Raw genomic sequence first — 17,228 nt, 5'->3', positions numbered from 1 at the left:
CCACAAGTTGGAAAAGTTGGTTCATATTGGGAGTAGGGCCTTGTATGGACATGATACCTCAAAGCCCAGCTTCCCGTTAGCAGGTGCTGCTGGACACCTCCTTTCCCCGATCTCCTGCTGTTTGTCCCCATCCTCAGACCACCAGCAGCTACGAGGGGGCAGGCAGCATGCTGACACCATCACCCAAGAGCCGAGCATCCCCAGCACTGCCCATGGGGTTGCCTGCCCTCATTAGGGGCCGGCCTCGCGCAGCACCCACTATGCCATCATCAGAGCCATTTACTGGTGATGAGGGGATTTTGGGAGGCTGGTTTGGCTGGCACCTGCTGCATGGAGGGACAGGATGCTGGGGGCAGGAGTGGCGGGCTGATTCAGTGCTGCTGCAGGGGAGGGGTCCTGCCGTCACCGCGTCAGCAATCAAGGAGAAATTTTCCTTCACTTTTTCTACTTTTTTTTTTTCTAATTGTTGTTATTTTCTCCAAAACCAAAAAGCTTTCATGGAATTTAAAGGCCCTGGGGTGCATTGAAAGAAGGAGGGCTGGGGAACAGCAGCCTGTTAGGGAAAGGGACCAAAGTGTAGTGGGACTCCAGGCACACGGGGTGACTCTTCACCCCACTTGCCCTCTCCTGCCAGTTCCCCAACATGGCACTTTTTGGAAAAGTAGACACTGCAGAGCATCACACTCTGGTTAGTCTTGAAACCTCTCTCCCAGAAGGAGGCACCTTGCCAGGCTCCATCCTACAAGGCCAGCAGCATTCATATGACAGCTTCACCCTCCTCGCCTGCACAGGGGTAAATGAGAGGAATGAGAGTCCATGTCCTGTCCCACAAACCTTGCTGGCTCTGAAGCAGGAGCTGAAGGGGAAAAAAAAAAAAAAAAATTTTTTTTTTGTAAAGCAAATTTTTTTGCTTTACAAATAGGCGTGTTTATGGTGGTATACTATTTAACATGGCCAGGCATGGACCAGCCGAAGCACTCCTGTTCTTGGCAGGAGATTCAAAGCCTGCTTCCACCTCAAGTATACATTTATTCCCATGTTACAGGCCTTTTTTTTTAAAAAAAAAAAACAAAAAAAAAAACTGTAAAGGAAATATTAATTTCATGCTTGGCTTGGCTCTCAAGAAGTCTTTTCCCTCCTGCACCATGATGTGGTTTTCCCTCCACGCCAGGAGCTGAGGGGCTGCCTTTCCCCAGGGCAGCTTCACAGCCACCACGGTGCTGAGGGACCACAGGGCACCCTCACAGGGGTACCAACCCACGTCCACCTCCCTGCCTGGCCTGGTGGTGGTCTCATCCCCTTGCTAGAGCATCCCCACTGCGTGCTTTATTTTGGAGGGGTGAATTTTCCGAGTGTGTAGCTTTTGAGGAGGCAGCTGTGCTCATTGAGCATCCCCCAACATCCCCTGCAGCCAGGTATTTGGGGTGGTTTGGGGGATGTTCCTTACGGGTTCCTTAACAAGGATGTTCCTTATCAGTGACCTTCTCAGGCTTACCCTTCACAGGTGGGATCTCAGAAAGTTTCAATTAGTGGTTTTCCTGTCATAAACGGCATGAAACAAAGAGATGAGAAACACCCAGTCTTCCACTAATAAAAAAAAAAATAAATCTGAAGTCCAACAAATAATGGGTAAAACTAGGTCTTTAAATGGCTCTTGAACCTTCTTCCTTTTGAAGAGAAATGCAGCATGTGCCCGCTTCAACCCATGTGTCCTGGGCTGGCATACTGCTGTAGATGCAAACCTTATTGTAAGCACACACTGGGTTTTTCTGTGTTAGAGTCCAAACTAATGCTTGAATGCATTAAAAGCCATTTATATTACTTGTCACATTTTTTTTTTTTTCTGAGTATTTGCCTCTAAGTCCTCAAACTTTTAATGTGCTTGCAGAGCCTCGACTGGTCCATTTACAGACTCGATACCAAGAGCTTGAAGGTATTTACAAAAAATAAAATCTGTGCTGCGTGTGTGCCCAGAAAAACATCTTATTTAGCTTGTTGTTAATTTTTCTGAGTGGCATTTATTCCTAACACCTTTACATCCCTCTGGTCTTCTGAAATTTCTTTCTCTAAGTAACTGCATAGAAAGCAAATGCAGAAGCAGCAGTTTGGTAACTGGCTGGGTGACTGAAGATTTATGCTGACATACACGCTGTGCCTATGGCTGAATTAATAGTGCCACTGAAGCATTTGTATCCCCTGCTTTTTTCATTCCGACTTTGGAATTGGAAAAATAGCAACACCTGCACAGAAGGAGTATGGATGACATGTGCATGTATTTAATCTATAATTTTTATTTATTCTCTAAAATAAGGGATTGTTGAGGTTACTGGTCCAAAAATGTCATCAAACTTCTCTGTGTTTCTCTCCTACATAGGCGAGTGTTTGCCTATTAGTAGAAGTTTTACTGCTGACTGCAGACCAGATTTACGCCCAGGTATTTTCATTGTCTTCTGTAAAGTTTGTCTTAACTCCTATCAGGGTAACTGAGAGCAGAACCTAGCCTACACTTTCTCACTCACCTCAGCAAACACTTTTGTTCACTTGTTACTTCAGAAAAACTGAGTCAGAAATATTTTCTTCCTTCTGAAAATAATAATAATAACAATAATTCATTATTCACTTCCATAATTCAGCATCTTTCGGGGCCAGAATTCAGCTATCCCAAATCCATTTCCCAGCTTCCCATGATGCAGCAACACAAACAGCTCTGTGATTTTGGACAATCTGCTCCTTGCTCAGACTGTATTTGCTGGTGCTCAGAGTTCCCAGGTAAGACAACACACTCCATCACGTACAGCTGTGAGCCACAGCAAAAGACGAGTGCCTTAAAGGAAAAAGAAGGAAGGAAAGAAGAGATGTAGGTTGTTAAGTGAAGGTGGGGAGCAAAACAGATGAAATTGATAAAGTGGAAAGCTATATTATTCACTCCAAGGCTCCATTTAGTCCCTCTGCCCTGGTAGTTTCAGCAAAGTGAAACTCTTGCTAGAATCAATACTGCTATCATTTCACAAAATTACAGTGGTTTGAACAGAAAACTAGTCATAAATCAACTTCATGCATGGACAGCTGGAGGAAATATTTCTTGCTTCGAAGATTTGGGTGCTTCAGAAGTAGCGAGGGGGAATTTGACTGCCTGAGAATGCCCATTTGCTGCCTTGCTTGGAAATACAGGCTGGCGTGGCACATTCAACCAGTGCATGAGTCAAAATGGCAATTTGGAAGAAGACAGCACCTCCATTTTAATCAGATGAAGAATTTTTACACTGTGATCCTGCAACACCTGAGTGTGCTTGATTTCAGTGGGACTGAGGTGTTTTGGAGATGGTCTCTTGCTCTGAGGCTCCTCAAGCATCCCTTCGGACTTGGCTAGGTACGTGTCCTCACTGCTTCTTTTGCACAGACCTAGGTTAGATCCCACAGATTTTGGGAGACTTTGGCAGCTCCTCACTTTCAGCCTAGTGACTTAATATGGATGGAGCCTTTCAAGTCATTGCCACTGGAAGAAGTCCAGCCCTCTGCTGCCAGGGAAAGGGACTGAGCATGGAGACTGATTTCATCCTTGCTATGTTGGGAACACCTCCTTAAAGGCCCTCCTAAGAAAAGCAAGATGAGCACGGCTGCTGCCCACCTCAGGAAGGCTTCACTATGCTCATTTGTGTGGTCTTGAATACTTCTCGAATTAAGGGTTTTCTTGTAGCTCTTGTTTTGGAAAAAAAAAAAAAAAAAGTAGCACCAGCAGTGAGAAATCACCTCTGTGTATGCTGGAATCTCAAGTGTGAAATGCACAGCAGAAAAGAAGCAGGAGAGATAGTGTCTCCATGACCCTTGATCTCAACAGAGTTAAGAGTGGTTGGGGTGGCCCATCCATTAAGCCTGAGGTATCTTAGATGTCCCCAACACCACCAGGTGTTGTATCCTCTTCCTTTAGCTGACATTACGGTGACATCAGGGCTATGTCCATAGGGCAGGGCTGGGATGAGACAGCCCCACCTGTGCAGCCATCAGTGGTGGCACAAGCTGAGCTCCGTGGCTGGAGAAACCCATGGGAACCATTGCTGTGGTTTGGAAAAGCAACTTTTCTTTTTTAAAGTAGGATGTTTTTTTGCCATATGATCTGAAGCTCTGGTTCAAGGGAACTGCATGATTGCATCTCCAAACCCTGAAAACGTTTCCAGTTTCTAAAACGTAGCTGGTATCGCAGCCTTGTCTTGATGTAGAGCCTCAGAGCAGCAGGCCCTCACGTGCACTTGCCTTTGCTCAGCTCACCTGGAGAAGGGCCAGCCACTTCACTGCATCCCAGCTGCCAAGCTGAGGTGGAGATTTGTTAGTACTAACTCCAGGTTGTCTCTGAGGCACCTCCAAGCTTGTTTTTAGTCTTCTCAGGTGCTGTTCAAACACACATTTAGGTGCTGTCCGAGCATCGTATAGCTCTAGTTATTTGTAAGGATTTCTACTATCTTATGCATTTAGTAATCTGGAATTTTCTTTTAATTTTGATAGATATTTCTGGAAATTACTCAGTTAAATTTGAAATCATTAAACAGAGCAATCATAATTATTTGATAAATAGCATCATTAAACCCATTACACAATAAAACATCGCAAACATGAGCACAAGTAAATATTTGTGTGAGCATTCACACTGGATTTCCTCTCCTGGCATTTTGAAAAGCTCTTTTATTATCTCGCGACAGAATTGCCAAGTAGCTACAAATGTTCATGCATCATCTGCAGAGAGGAAGAAGGCTGCTGTTTAATAAAATTTAATTTACCCAATGAGGGAACAGGGAGAACAACATATGATGTAAACAGCCAATTAGGTGGCATGTGCACTGATGACTAACACCAGCCAATTTGTTAACAAGAAGCAAATAATAAGCCGTAATCAAAAATAATTCAGACAACTGAGGCTAATAGACATGTGTACTTAAACCATGACCTGTTCCTTATTTCTCTGACGTGAGAAAACAGGCTGAGCTTGTTGTGTGAATTGCTTTTTGCAAGCTGCTCTGGTTCCAGGTGTTGGAAATTCAGAGAGAGGTAAAGTGGCTCCAGGCAAACTGGGGAGGGAGCTCCTGTCCCAGAAAGGTGGGGCCATGGGGAGAAGACCTCTTAGGTCCATGGCTGCCTTGGTCTTCTCCTCCAGAGCTCTCTTCTACCACCAGCATCCCACTTTCCCCTCTGATAAGGAGTCAGAGAAGTGCCTGCATCTCCAAGGAAAGGCCTGAGGTTGGTGGTGGCCCCATAGGAGCAGCATCTGGTCCCACATCCTGGTCCCCACAGATGCCCTCACCCCATGGGATGTGTTGGTGCCGTCCTAGACACGGGCACCCAAGGAAGGAGGCACCTGTCTACTGACAAAGGGGTGAGAGCTCAATGACAGGCTTTTACAGCTTATTTCAGCCTTATTTCAGTGGGGTAGAGGTATTAGTAACAGTGAGTGGCCGGGAGGCTTCCCTAATGCCCAGCAAGTCAAGCTCCACCGCACTGGAGCCGCATCAGGGAGGCAGCAGCCACTTAATTAGAGCAAAGCAACTGACAGCAACTGCACTGTAAATCTTCCCTTGCCGCTTCTGAGGCCTCTGGTCCTCTGCGTCTTAATACTAAATGATGTCTCAATGATGGGAAAGCGGGCAAAAAACATGCATCTGCATTGTGCTGTCGCAGAACGGGAGGGCAGGGCTTGTAAGGGAGGAGCTCGGAGGGTAGTGATGCAAGACGAGGCTCCCATCCTCCTGATACTTGAGTTTCCTGGGGAGACACAAGGCGGTGGGTAACCAAAAAGAGTCAGTTCCAGACTGAGCCTTCCCTTTGAGGATAAGGAACAGGGAAAACACCTTTGGCAGTGTGGCTGCAAAACCTCTCTGCTGACCCGAACCATCCATCCCAGAGGCTGCTCCATCAATGCTGGTGAGACACGGCTGCTGGCACAAGCCTTGAGGAGAGAAATGGTGTTTGGATAATAATGTACAGCAGCCTGGAACAGCATTTGTATCCTGCAGGAGTTGTTTCCCCAGTCTAGGCAGGTTCCTGTGTGCCTGTCAAAGAAATTGGGGAGGAATGTAACTACACTGATGAATGCTGATACGGTAGGGACTGTTCTCCCTACCATAGTTCATCTGAGGTATATTAAAACAAATGTGTGCACCTAGTTGTGTAAAGCAGTGAGCAATGGGCATTAATTACTTGCAAACTGCAATAAAATCACATCTACTGCACATCAAGAGTGGAACACAGCTAACTATCTTACAACAGACAGCAACAACTCACTGCTTAGAGTAAGCAGGTCCCTAAAATATTTTATCTTCTCTAGAAGATGGGCATTCATTCCTTCAGAGGGCATTTTTGCCATTGCCAGAAAACAGATTCATTGTTAAATATTTACAGGTTTACTTTGCAAATGAAAGCATCATCCTCACAAAGTGACCTTGTGGTCACTTCTCACTGCTGAGGGCTTGGGATCCCACCAGCACTTTGGACGAGCTGCATTTTCCATGTTGCTGGGAGCATTGGGTAGTTGTTGGATGGTGAGTGCCATTCCCACCCACTCTCCCCTTTTCGTGCTGCAGAAAGATGAAGCCACGTGCTAGAGGGATGGGTGCCCAGCCTCATCCCAGATCCCTTCTCTTCCATAGCGAAATTTTCTCTTGGTCTGGGTCCCTCCCTTCTCATGGCTGACACCAGCCTCAATATCTCCTAGGGCTGGCTGCTCTGCTGAAATTGTGATTTCCAGTTCAGGTCTTGGTGCTACATTTTAAAGGCATTTCAAGGACTGGGCTCTCTACAGACTTCCTCTTTACTTCTGCCTTACCAGGACAGCACCAAGACTATGCTCAGGACATCGTGGTCCTACCCTGGTGGAGCATCCCCCTTCCTTTCCCCTCCCTGACCCACAGGCTCTGCAAACCACGGACAAGGCGATGCCTTCCCACCACATCCTACACACTCTTTGTTATTCCTTTGCTCCCAAAGTCATTTCCCTGCATTTTAGGAGCTCCTGAGAGCTTCCCTTAGCTGGGGACAGGAGAGGTCTCCTCACCACCTACTGCTACAGCTGCTGGCACTCCTGCCCCTCATCTCCTTCCTATAATATCCTGCCACGGGCTGGCTCCACCTGCCTGCCCAACCTCAAAGCCATCTCCTCCTGCTGCCTGTCCCAGCCCTGCCCTTCCCAGCCCCTCACCGGCATCCCACACATCCGAGTCACCCCCTCCTGTGCTCTCTCATCCAGAGTATTGAGGATTATCTCCATGAGTCCCCAAGTCACTGTTTAAATGTGGTATTACATTTTCCTTTCAACCTCTAGCTTGTGCGTTCCTCACCCCATAAAGCATTCAGTAGGTACAAGGCATTTGGGCTGATGTACATGTATATGAATGAAGCGCACAGCATTGCGATGCATAAGCCATTACCTCTCAGTGCCTCTCGCAGCATTTTTTCCTGCTTGTTCACCGTTAGTTTTAGAAGAAATGATTTGCAATCAGTGTGGGGGTTAAACGATAACCTTTCAAGGCAGCCTCGCTCAGGAGGACGCGGAAAGATCAAGTCCTCTGCCTTGGTGCAATCTCTTTTTGAATACCCGAGGTAATTCGTGCCTAATGCCTTAAGCAAATGTGTGGGGACATCATCCAGGCACCTTCTGGAGGCACATGGCCTCTGCAGCTGGGGCATTAGGAAACCTTGGCCAATGCTGGAAAAACATGGCACGAGCGCCTGTCCTGCCTGGGGTTTTGATCAGTCCTGGCTGGCACAGGTTAGCATGATCCCCAGGCTACAATATCTCAAAAAATAAATGACAAATTGCACAAAATCAGAGCAAGTGTGGAGGCAGCAGGGGGAATACTTACCTAGATCTGGCTCAGAAGGTGGCGCAGGGGCAGCAGTGAGTGCTGGAGGAAGGTGCAGAGGATAAGTCACAGGGATGGGGGGACTCCTGGCACTGCTGGAGAGCAACGTCTGGTGCTCCCCACTGATCTCACGAAGCTCCCCTGCGTGGCATGGGCTGGTAAAGCCTTTGGGGCACCTGAGCAGCCCAGAAATGAGGCCAGCCTCATTCTGCAAACAGGATTCCTGCACTGACAACACTTCAGCGCAGCTCTACGTTAAAAATCATTTGCAAAGCAGTGGTGAGGAAGCCCTGCTGGTCAAATAGCCACCAGAGACACTGCATCAAAATCTTCAGGGAAAAAGCTGGTTTTCAACCATTTTCTATGGCTCACCCCATCCAGACAGCTTTAAAATAACAAATTGTTTTTCCTGAAATTGTCAGTAAGTAGCCAGCCTTTCAAAGGCTCAGCCAGCCCAGGCCCTGCAAGCCACAGCTGGGAGACATCACCACAGCATTTGGGATGGCTTCAGCCTTCTCTCAACATCAAAGTTTAATGGGGCAATAATTATGGTGGGGCTGGCCATCCCATAGCTCTTGTGAATGGTGTCAGCACTTCCCGTAGATGCAGCAGGAGATGTTCCAAGGAATTTCCCAAAGGATAAGCCATTTTGAGATGAATCTGGGGTGAAACAACCATCATCTCCAGACCTGGTTTCCTTGAGGGTGGAGGGCACCGTCTTGGTTTTCTCCCTGCGGTCTTCTCCCCAGTTTCCCCTCTGCACAAAGGGTCCAAACAGCTCATTAAGTGGTTAATCATGGTTAATCATCAGTCTTCAGTGAAGGTGCAAGGCCCAGGACTCCATGAGTAGATCTTGATGAAGTCCTGATGGGCTTTCTAGTTGTGTCAAAATGTTGGGGGACCCTTGGTATTTCCATAGTGAGAGACTGAGAGGTACCCAGTTGCTAAGCAAAGCTCATATACATTTATCTCTGGGTAATATTAGATACTTTGCAGTAAGGAGTTCCCTTGTCTTTAAAGGATACTGCCTCAAGAGGGCTGGAGTGCTTTCTACTGACTCTCCAGGGCCTGCTCCATGTTTGAAGAGGTACCTGGATGACTGCATTAAGCTCATCTCCACCCATGGGTTCATTGTGGTCCCTGTCCTGTGTTAAGGCACAAGGCCTCCATCCTTTTCCACAAAGTACTACACAGCCAAAGTACTAAACAGCTCAGATTTATTTATTTTATTTTTGGTGCTTGCTCTCCCTGGGGAACCTTCAAGCCCTCCTTGCCGTGGTGCCAAAGGCAGTGAACAAGGAGGAAAGCCTGGGCGAGCAGGTGCTTTTCCCTCGTCTGCTGATTTGAAATAGTAGAGGCAGCACCGGGCTGTGTCTGAAGCGCAATCATTATATTTCCATAACTTTATCTGCAGAGGACACGGGAGCTACAATGCAATCAGCGCTATATAGTTTAAAGTGGAGCTGAGACGTATTGTAAAGTCAGCTGCAGCAAAGAACATATGGTACAGCTTGCCACCCTGCTATAGTATTTCTTCAAAAGACGTTTTTCTTACAGAAACTAAGACATTATCAGTCAAATTGTAAGTAACCCATTTCCATTTATAGTGTACAGTCTACCCTCTGAGTCACATACAAGATCAGCGCTAACAGCTGCGAGACTTCTAAAAGTGTTGTGTTGTTGTGTTGGTTTTTTCCCCTTCTTTTTATATTCCTATGAATGTCTCCGCCAGGGTGGCGAGTCTTGCCTCCTCTCCACTTCACACGCCAAGCATCGCCCCGTCTGTGCCCTGCTTCCCCAGGCTGTCCCACACAGACATGAATTGCTTTACTCCTCTTACTAAATCCTTTCCACCTGCTGCCTTACCTGGAAGAAATACATCTCCATTTCTTCTCAGAAGTGGAAGAGCTCTTTGAAATCCTTAGCAAGACCCGGGCACCTCTTGCCATACCTTTCTTTCACAGCACGTGTGGTGTATCTTCTTACTCCACTGAGTTTTCTCTCAGAAGCCACTCTTCAGGATTTCTCTGCAAAGAAAAAAGGTCAAGGTTATTTCCTCAGGGAAAAGGGGCAAGAGGAAGGTCAGAAAACTATTTGACCAGATAAATAATGCGCTCAATTGTCAGAAAAGTATTGAAGCAGAGCAGATGGGCTTTGTTTGCAAGCTCATTTGCATCATGAATACTTTGGCATTGCCCAGATTTTACATAAGCCTTCTCTTTAATATTTCGTTATTGTACAATTGTCCCTGTGATCCCTTCTGCAAACATGCATACACAGGCAATCTTTTCAAACAGCTCAAATTCAGAACCAGTGAAAGATGATGCAGCTACAACGAAGACGTATTTTTCTGTATGTTTAAGATGCTTGAGACAGCGTGTGTGATTGTCCCCTATTGCCCTAGGCCATATCCCACAGGATGTATTTAATAAGGGCGTATATTGGTATATTGGTTTTGTTTGTTTGCTTGCTTGCTTGTTTTGGGTTTTGTTTGTTTGTTTTGCCTTTTTTTTTTTTTTTCTACAGCTTATTTATATCTGGAGTAAAATTAGGTGCTGAAGCTTCAGTCCCATATCATTTGGAAGGGAGGATGGCCATTGTGTCCACAGAAAAGAAACATTTTTTCCTGTTCAAAATACTGAAATAAGAAAATAAGACTTGGCATATGGAAAAAAGTTATGGAACCTACGGTATTTCGTTGTGGAGATGGAAACTATGAAGAAGCACCTGAAAGAAGCCTTCAAACCTGTACTGCAACGTTATGCTGGTGCCATTTTGCTGTGCTCTTTTCAGGTTGAATCAGCAGAATGATGTTCCTTAGTAACATCAGTCTCCAAAACAGGACATCCAGCTCTAGAAAATGGGGGGTACACTCTGACCTCCTCAACGACCCCCATGCTGCAAACGCTTCACTCACAAGCATCATATCCTGCCACAATGGATGAGTTGATAAGTGCACAGAGGTCAAGTGGAGGTGGCTCAGTTGCAGGAGACCCTCCGAGGACAGTGCAGGAGTTCATATTACAAATATCCCAGGATATTTTATGAATCTATGAAGGAGCATGAGGGATGTTGGAAATGTTCAGTGCTATACGAAGAAAGGATGTTGTGTCAGTGTTTGAAAATGGAGCAGACGTGAGAATCCTGCATCCTCTGAAAACCATGGTGTTACTGCAGGTGGGCACCGAAGCTTTGGATTTCAATCCTCTCTTTCTTCTTTCTGGTTCTCAGATTATGCTGGACACCAACGGAGAGGTGAGCTCTATCAACAGCTGCACACATTTACCAGCTTATCCTTCACCCTCTTAAGAAGTCTGCTTAAAACTCTCTAGAAAGAGATGGTAAATTGACCCGCAGCCTTTCAGAGTGTTTGTGGTGCCTATCAGCCTCCAGACAAAGACAAAGAAAGCCCCATGACCGCATAGTACAAGCTTTGCATTTCCCCAGCCACCATCTGCATCCATGCCTTGCAAGGTAGGGATCTGTGCTGCCCACTCTGCTAAAGAGTAATGATTGCAACGCACCTTGCTGCAGCAATCCATTTCTTTGTGTGGAGAAAGCACTCGATGGCCAACTTGGCTGATTTTCAATAGAAGAGCAAAGATTTCAAGGTGTGATTCACTGGTTCAAAAGGCTCCCCAAATAAAATGGATCTTTACTTATTGGAGAGAGGTATCCAGCCTCTGTCTTACTGGGCTTTTAAGTTCTTTAGAAGTAGCTGTAAATGAGGATGGGAAGTGGTTTTTGTTTTTTTTTGTTGCTTATGAGTAAAATCACTTGGAATTTAGGACAATTTCCTCCTCACATGAGCTAAACAAAAAAAAAGTCCACGTCCTGGATTTAAGACCTCAAGAGTCAAATGATATCACAACAGTTTTGTACAAATGAATAAGCACCTGAATTTGACTGCAGAGGAGGAAACAAACCAGGAAAGGGACCATGAACTGAGATACACACTTGAATAGGTAGAGAAAATAGAGCGGAAGACAAAAGTTTTACTATTCCGCCCCAGCTGTGGGAGCCTTCAGCAGCAGGTGATGGGCAGATTCCTCAGGCTTTGGTGCCAAAGCTCATACACACAGACCCACCTACCTGTGAGAGCTTTGTAGCAGCCTGGTAAATCTGCTCCTCCACAGCCTGCATCACTGAACCCCCTCACGGATGGAAAATTTGCCTGGAATTGATCCAGCAATGGTCCAGGACACTGGGCTGAAGCCTTTCACTCCTGGCATGTTTTTTTTCCATTTGTTTCTTTATACCTTGGCTCTTTGCTCTAATAGCTCAGGCAATCACCTCTCTCCCTGCTGGAAAAGTAACCAGCATATTTCTATTTGCAGGCTTCTGGATGTAAGTCCTTCTCATGGGTGTTCTCAATTACTTCTTCTCTTGCAATGGAAAGGAGATGGTATATCAAAAAAGCTACTTTGTTGAACGCTTTTTTAATAAAAGTATTTGCTGTTATTAACATCGAATTAAGACAGCACACCTTCAATGGCAAAGAGATGAAGTTTGTTTGTATCTGCAGAAGGGAGGTGAAAGGAGTAAGAGGAATTTATATAGAGAGAAAAAAGAAGTCTTAACTCCAGCAGGGTCTGCCCATCACAAATGGAGAGAAACCTTTGTGCAGCTATTATTATTAACACATTCAAGTAACTGCATGAAACCAGAGCAGCCCCATTGCTAATACACCTGCCTTGCACAAAGACTTGTACTTGCACATCCCCCTTTGGTTTGGAAGCAGAAAAAAAAATAAAATAAAATAAACATGCTGGCAAAAGGCTCCTCTTCACACTGAAGAAACAGACCTGTGTGGAGGCCTTGCAACTCTACTGATACAAAACCAAACCGATGTACAAAACAACAGCAACAACAACACTATTAATGTCTTCCCCCCAAATGAGATCTTTGTTCTAGCTTTTGTGGCTTCTTACTAGCTTGCGATCTGTGTATACTCTTTCAACTGAATAGACTTGGAGGATTTTATGCCACAAGGGAATCTAGGCCCGCAAGCTTTCACTTGGTAACAGCAATCACTATAGAGAGAGAGTTTTTTTTTCCGCTTTGCCAACTATTTTGTAACTAGGTGTGGTGCAGTCATGCAAAGGGCTGGCATGGAGCTCGGGTGCTGCTGTACAAAGCCAGGCTGTGCCACCACGCGCGGGCTGAACCCCAAGCCCACTAGGGTCTGCCTCTCCCATGTCGGAGGTGTCGTCCCTTCTCTTCGTCTTTTGTCTTGCTTTCTTCCCCCCAGTACACAGAAGACTTGTTCCCATCCCTGCCTGCTGAATTATTCATCGAAAATGTTCCACTGGTATCTTCTTGTCTGCCAGGGAGCTCATAATCCAACACCTCCTCTTCAGTCTTGATTTACAATCAGAGCAATTAGCAACCCATTAAAGGTCTCGGCACACCCATGGCCGTGAGGGCACGGTGTGCGTCTCAGGAGCAGTCCCAGTCCAGCTCTGAAGACCTGTCAGCTACAAACTGTTGAGAAGGGCTCCAAACCTACAGCAGGAAAAGGTCCTGGGTGGTTTTGGGTCAAACCAGTGAAACCACTGAAACCAGTACACCTGTTCAGGTCGATTGCAGTGACAGCAGGATGAGGCCCCATGTGTTGCAAAGGCGTGAGCATCTTCCTTGATGGGCACGCAGCCTTGCCTGCTCCCAGAATGGTTGCTCAGCTCCCCAGACGTGTGGAGCTTCCTCCCTGCAAGCTACAAGCCCCCCACTCCTACCCCCATCTCTTTTTTTTTTTTTTTTTTTTTGGGATGCGAAGGAGCTGACGGAATGTAAAGGGCTATGAGGGGTCATTGATTAATTCCCTCTGATGCTCTGAAATCGATCAAAAAATGGTAAGAAGCTGTCAATGGACAGCAATGTGGCAGAGCCAAGGCTCTCATCTCTTTTGTGGGCTCGTTGGGTCTGTTTTGGGGAAATCCACGGTGCGTTTGCTGGCATCTCATAGCTGCTGCTGCTCAGGACCAGTGTGTTTCAGGGTTGCAATCCCACTCTTCAGCCTCTAGAAAAGCCCTGATTCAGAAAAGGGCAATGAACAGCTCCTCCAGGTCGGTGAGCTCCCAGAGGAGGAGGTGGTAAGTGGAGGAGATCTCTCCCCAGCTGCTGCCCGCGCTGCTGATTGACCGACCAACACGCGATGCGAGGTGATGCACGACCTCGGTGGGAAAGGTCGACACAAACAGCATCCTTATAAACATTCCCTATAGAAAATAGGTACATGGATTTCCTATTCCATCTCCCAATCTGCACTGGAGGCTTAATAGGTCAGGACCAGGGTGATTTATCACTTTCCCCCCTTGTCCTTTGCCTTCCTAACGTATTGGAGATGCTCTCCTGCATTTTTGGGCACTGCCTCTGCTAACGTCTCTGGAAAGATAATCTGTCAAGAAAGAATGTGAGAATTATTAAATCAATAAACACTGCTAACCTTTCAACTGTGTCCATCAAAAGAGATCTTCTCACTGCCGCAGCAATCGCTTGCTTGAGCAGATTGAAAGCAAAGTGTTCTCATTGCATTTGTCAAACACGACTGGGAAAAAAAACAGGCTCTTACTCTGTCAGGGGAGCAGTGGTGCCCACGGGGGCTCACGGTGTTTTCCTCCTAAGCCTGTGCAGTGTTAGAGGGAAACACAAGCCCCAAACCTGTTGTTTCCTGTATGAAATTCTCCCACGTTTGCTGTTGCTGCCGGAGGAAAAGCAAACACATTCACACGCAGCCAAATCCAAAGATGTGAATAACACTTACAATTATTTCAACAACTTTTGGTAGGCTTTGTGTTCCCGAGTGCTCAGCGGTCAGGCTATGACTAAACACTTCGCAGTTCTCACAGGGGCCAAGGTCTCCGATAAGTACACGGAGCCTCCTCTCGGCGTGAGCAGCAGCAGGCATTGCGTGTGCTCATCTCGCTAGACGGTCCTAGGGAGTGTTTGCTTCTGTCTGCACAAGAGGTATCTGTTCTCAGAGCAAAACGTGTAGCCTGGATCTGCAACGCTGACTGGGGAGACAAATTCCACTCATTCAGGAAATGTTTCCCTCCTCCAAATACCAACTTGTTTGCTCAGCTTCCTGGGAAACACGGGAATGATCTCTCATAGGCTGTCTCTCTTGGGTTAGGAAAACATGATAGGGTTTGTATTTGAGGACTGTCTCTTTTTTTGCACCCACAGGGGTTAAACCTGCTTTCCAGAAGCTGTTTCCTGATAATACCGGTGTGCATTCCCCCAGCTTCAAAACAGCAAACTCACCGCTTAAAGCTGAGAGTGGAAACACTTCTATCTATCTGCAAAAGAGATCCCAGAAACACTTATTTTAAGCTGCCACAAAGGCCACCCAGATCATCCTGAAGCCTGTAGTATTTATGGTTTTTCTAGGAGAAGTGCTACTCTGAATCGCCTTTATCTCGCCGTGTGAATGGGCCAGGCTCTCGCCCTTTGTGTGCGCGGACGCCTTGTACCAGCAGGCTTCCCGGAGACTGCGGGACAGTGATTTTCAGGAACAGCCTTATCAAAGCTAATCCTTCCGGGGAGAAGCACACTGAAATCTACTGCAGCTCTGAACGGCACTTGCAGGCACAACTTGTAGCAAGAAGTGATCAGGGTTGTATTGTTTTTTTCTCTTCTCGTGTTCTGAGGAGCAAGCAAAACCATAAATCCCTCCGTGTGCTTGTTCCTTACCACGAGAAAAATGCATGCAGTTAAACAGACTGTCCTTTTCGCTGGGCTCGTCCCAGCCTCTGCTGCAGCTGGCAGCCCTGCTGGCTGTGCCAAACCCTGGCTGTGGCAGCACAGCAGCTCCTGGGGATGCCTTAACGCCGAGGAGCCATGCCGAGCCCTCAGTCATACCATGTGCAACTCATCTGGGATGAGTTAGCTGCGTGGTTGTCCCCCAGGACAACCCCACAGGTTATAACCCCACAGGTTATAACCCCACAAGGTGCCTTCTCCATCCCCGCAGGAACAATTAATGAGAGCACCCCTCTTTGTATGGCCCCATCACCACCACGAGCTTGAGCCAAAACCCAGCAATAACATCCAGGGGAGCCCACGGGGGATGAAATACTGGAGGACACCCTCACTGCTAAGCAGGTGGGTTGCTGTGGGATTTTGTGGGGTTGTACCCATCGTGTGTCATCCCCACCATCAGAGCAGTTTCTGCAACCATTGCAGCGTGCTATAGGGATGGGAGGTGCAGGATGCTGGAGCTCACACCGAGACCTCCCCACACCTGCTGAGCAGCAGCACCCCAGGGACACCCCCCGAGCACGGGAACCACTGGAGCTACGTGGCCAGCCGCAATAAGAGGCGAGAGCTGAGAGTTGTGTAATATTTACATTTAATACGATCCACTGACATCTGACATTTTTCTGGTAAATTTTACTTGGGCCATAAACACTTCTGGAGCACTGAGTAAATTTTAAGTGCTCTGATGGTCTTTTGTGCTGGTGGTATCTACGTGAAGGTGAAAGGTTTTGCCACCTTCCCCCCCCCCCAAAAAAAAAAAAATAGGTGTCCATCCAGATTTGTGACAATCACTCATGAGACTTCTTATGCACCCTACAGGCACCAACACTGCAGAAGCACACACACACCCTTCCCAATTTGTCTTTGGTGTGGTTTTCCTGCTCTGGCTTTCACCCCAGGTGAAACAGCAAATGTGCAGCACACTCCCATGTGCCAAATCCAGATCTGCTGAGGCCAGGTCCTCGGAGGATGCTCCATTGTCCCTCAGTGGGAAAATGTTGGTTACTTTACACAAGCTGCCTGGCTGCAGCAGCACTGCATCTTCCTGGAGCGACTGGTGCCCAGCTGCCCCGTGGGTGCAACGATGCCACAGACAGACACCTCTTAAAAAGCAACGAAAGATCAAAATTGGGGAAAGGAAATTAATAGCTGAGCAGCCAGTCAACCTCTGCTAGTGAAACAGAAAGCAGATAGACGGCGAGGACCTGAGTCGAACGCGATGGCTCCAGCCTTTGTCTCGAGTCTCTTACCCTACAGCCTTGGACGGAGTCCAGCCGAGCACTGTGGTATCTGAAACAGTATCCGACCCTGAAGTTGGGATCAATCTGTGCTCTGCAGCCTGTTAACTATTTTATTTTTTTTTTTGTTAATCCTCCCCACGTTATTTTACATCTCGCCTTCCATCACGGAGAAAGAGGGAGCGGGGCACTGCCAGGGTGACTAATGCCGAGCCCCCCAAGAAGCAGGGGAGAGTTCAAGTTGCAGCCAGGTGCGGGGCTTAATGGGCCTGGGTGAAGCTGCCAAGGCGTAATTGCCGTAAATCAGCCTGCGCCGTGTGGAGACAGTTCGCTGTGTTTTGAAGTCCATTTGCCCTTATTGCTTGTTCAGCTCCTTAATGCATTA

At 47.0% G+C, this 17,228-nt stretch overlaps 1 long non-coding RNA gene across 1 annotated transcript; it reads right to left on the bottom strand.

The window, feature by feature from the left end:
- Positions 1-2,940: 2,940 nt before the first annotated feature.
- On the bottom strand, positions 2,941-14,729 carry LOC137852599 (uncharacterized). The gene is made up of 3 exons (XR_011093954.1): positions 14,293-14,729; positions 9,714-9,874; positions 2,941-6,038 (listed from the first exon to the last, which is right to left on the bottom strand). It is a non-coding gene; the product is annotated as an uncharacterized lncRNA (long non-coding RNA).
- Positions 14,730-17,228: the final 2,499 nt, after the last annotated feature.

The sequence above is a fragment of the Anas acuta genome, chromosome 2 (assembly GCF_963932015.1).
Source record: "Anas acuta chromosome 2, bAnaAcu1.1, whole genome shotgun sequence".
NCBI lineage: Eukaryota > Metazoa > Chordata > Aves > Anseriformes > Anatidae > Anas > Anas acuta.
Note: the sequence above shows the minus strand (reverse complement) of the source record. Positions and strands in the feature narration are given on the sequence as shown.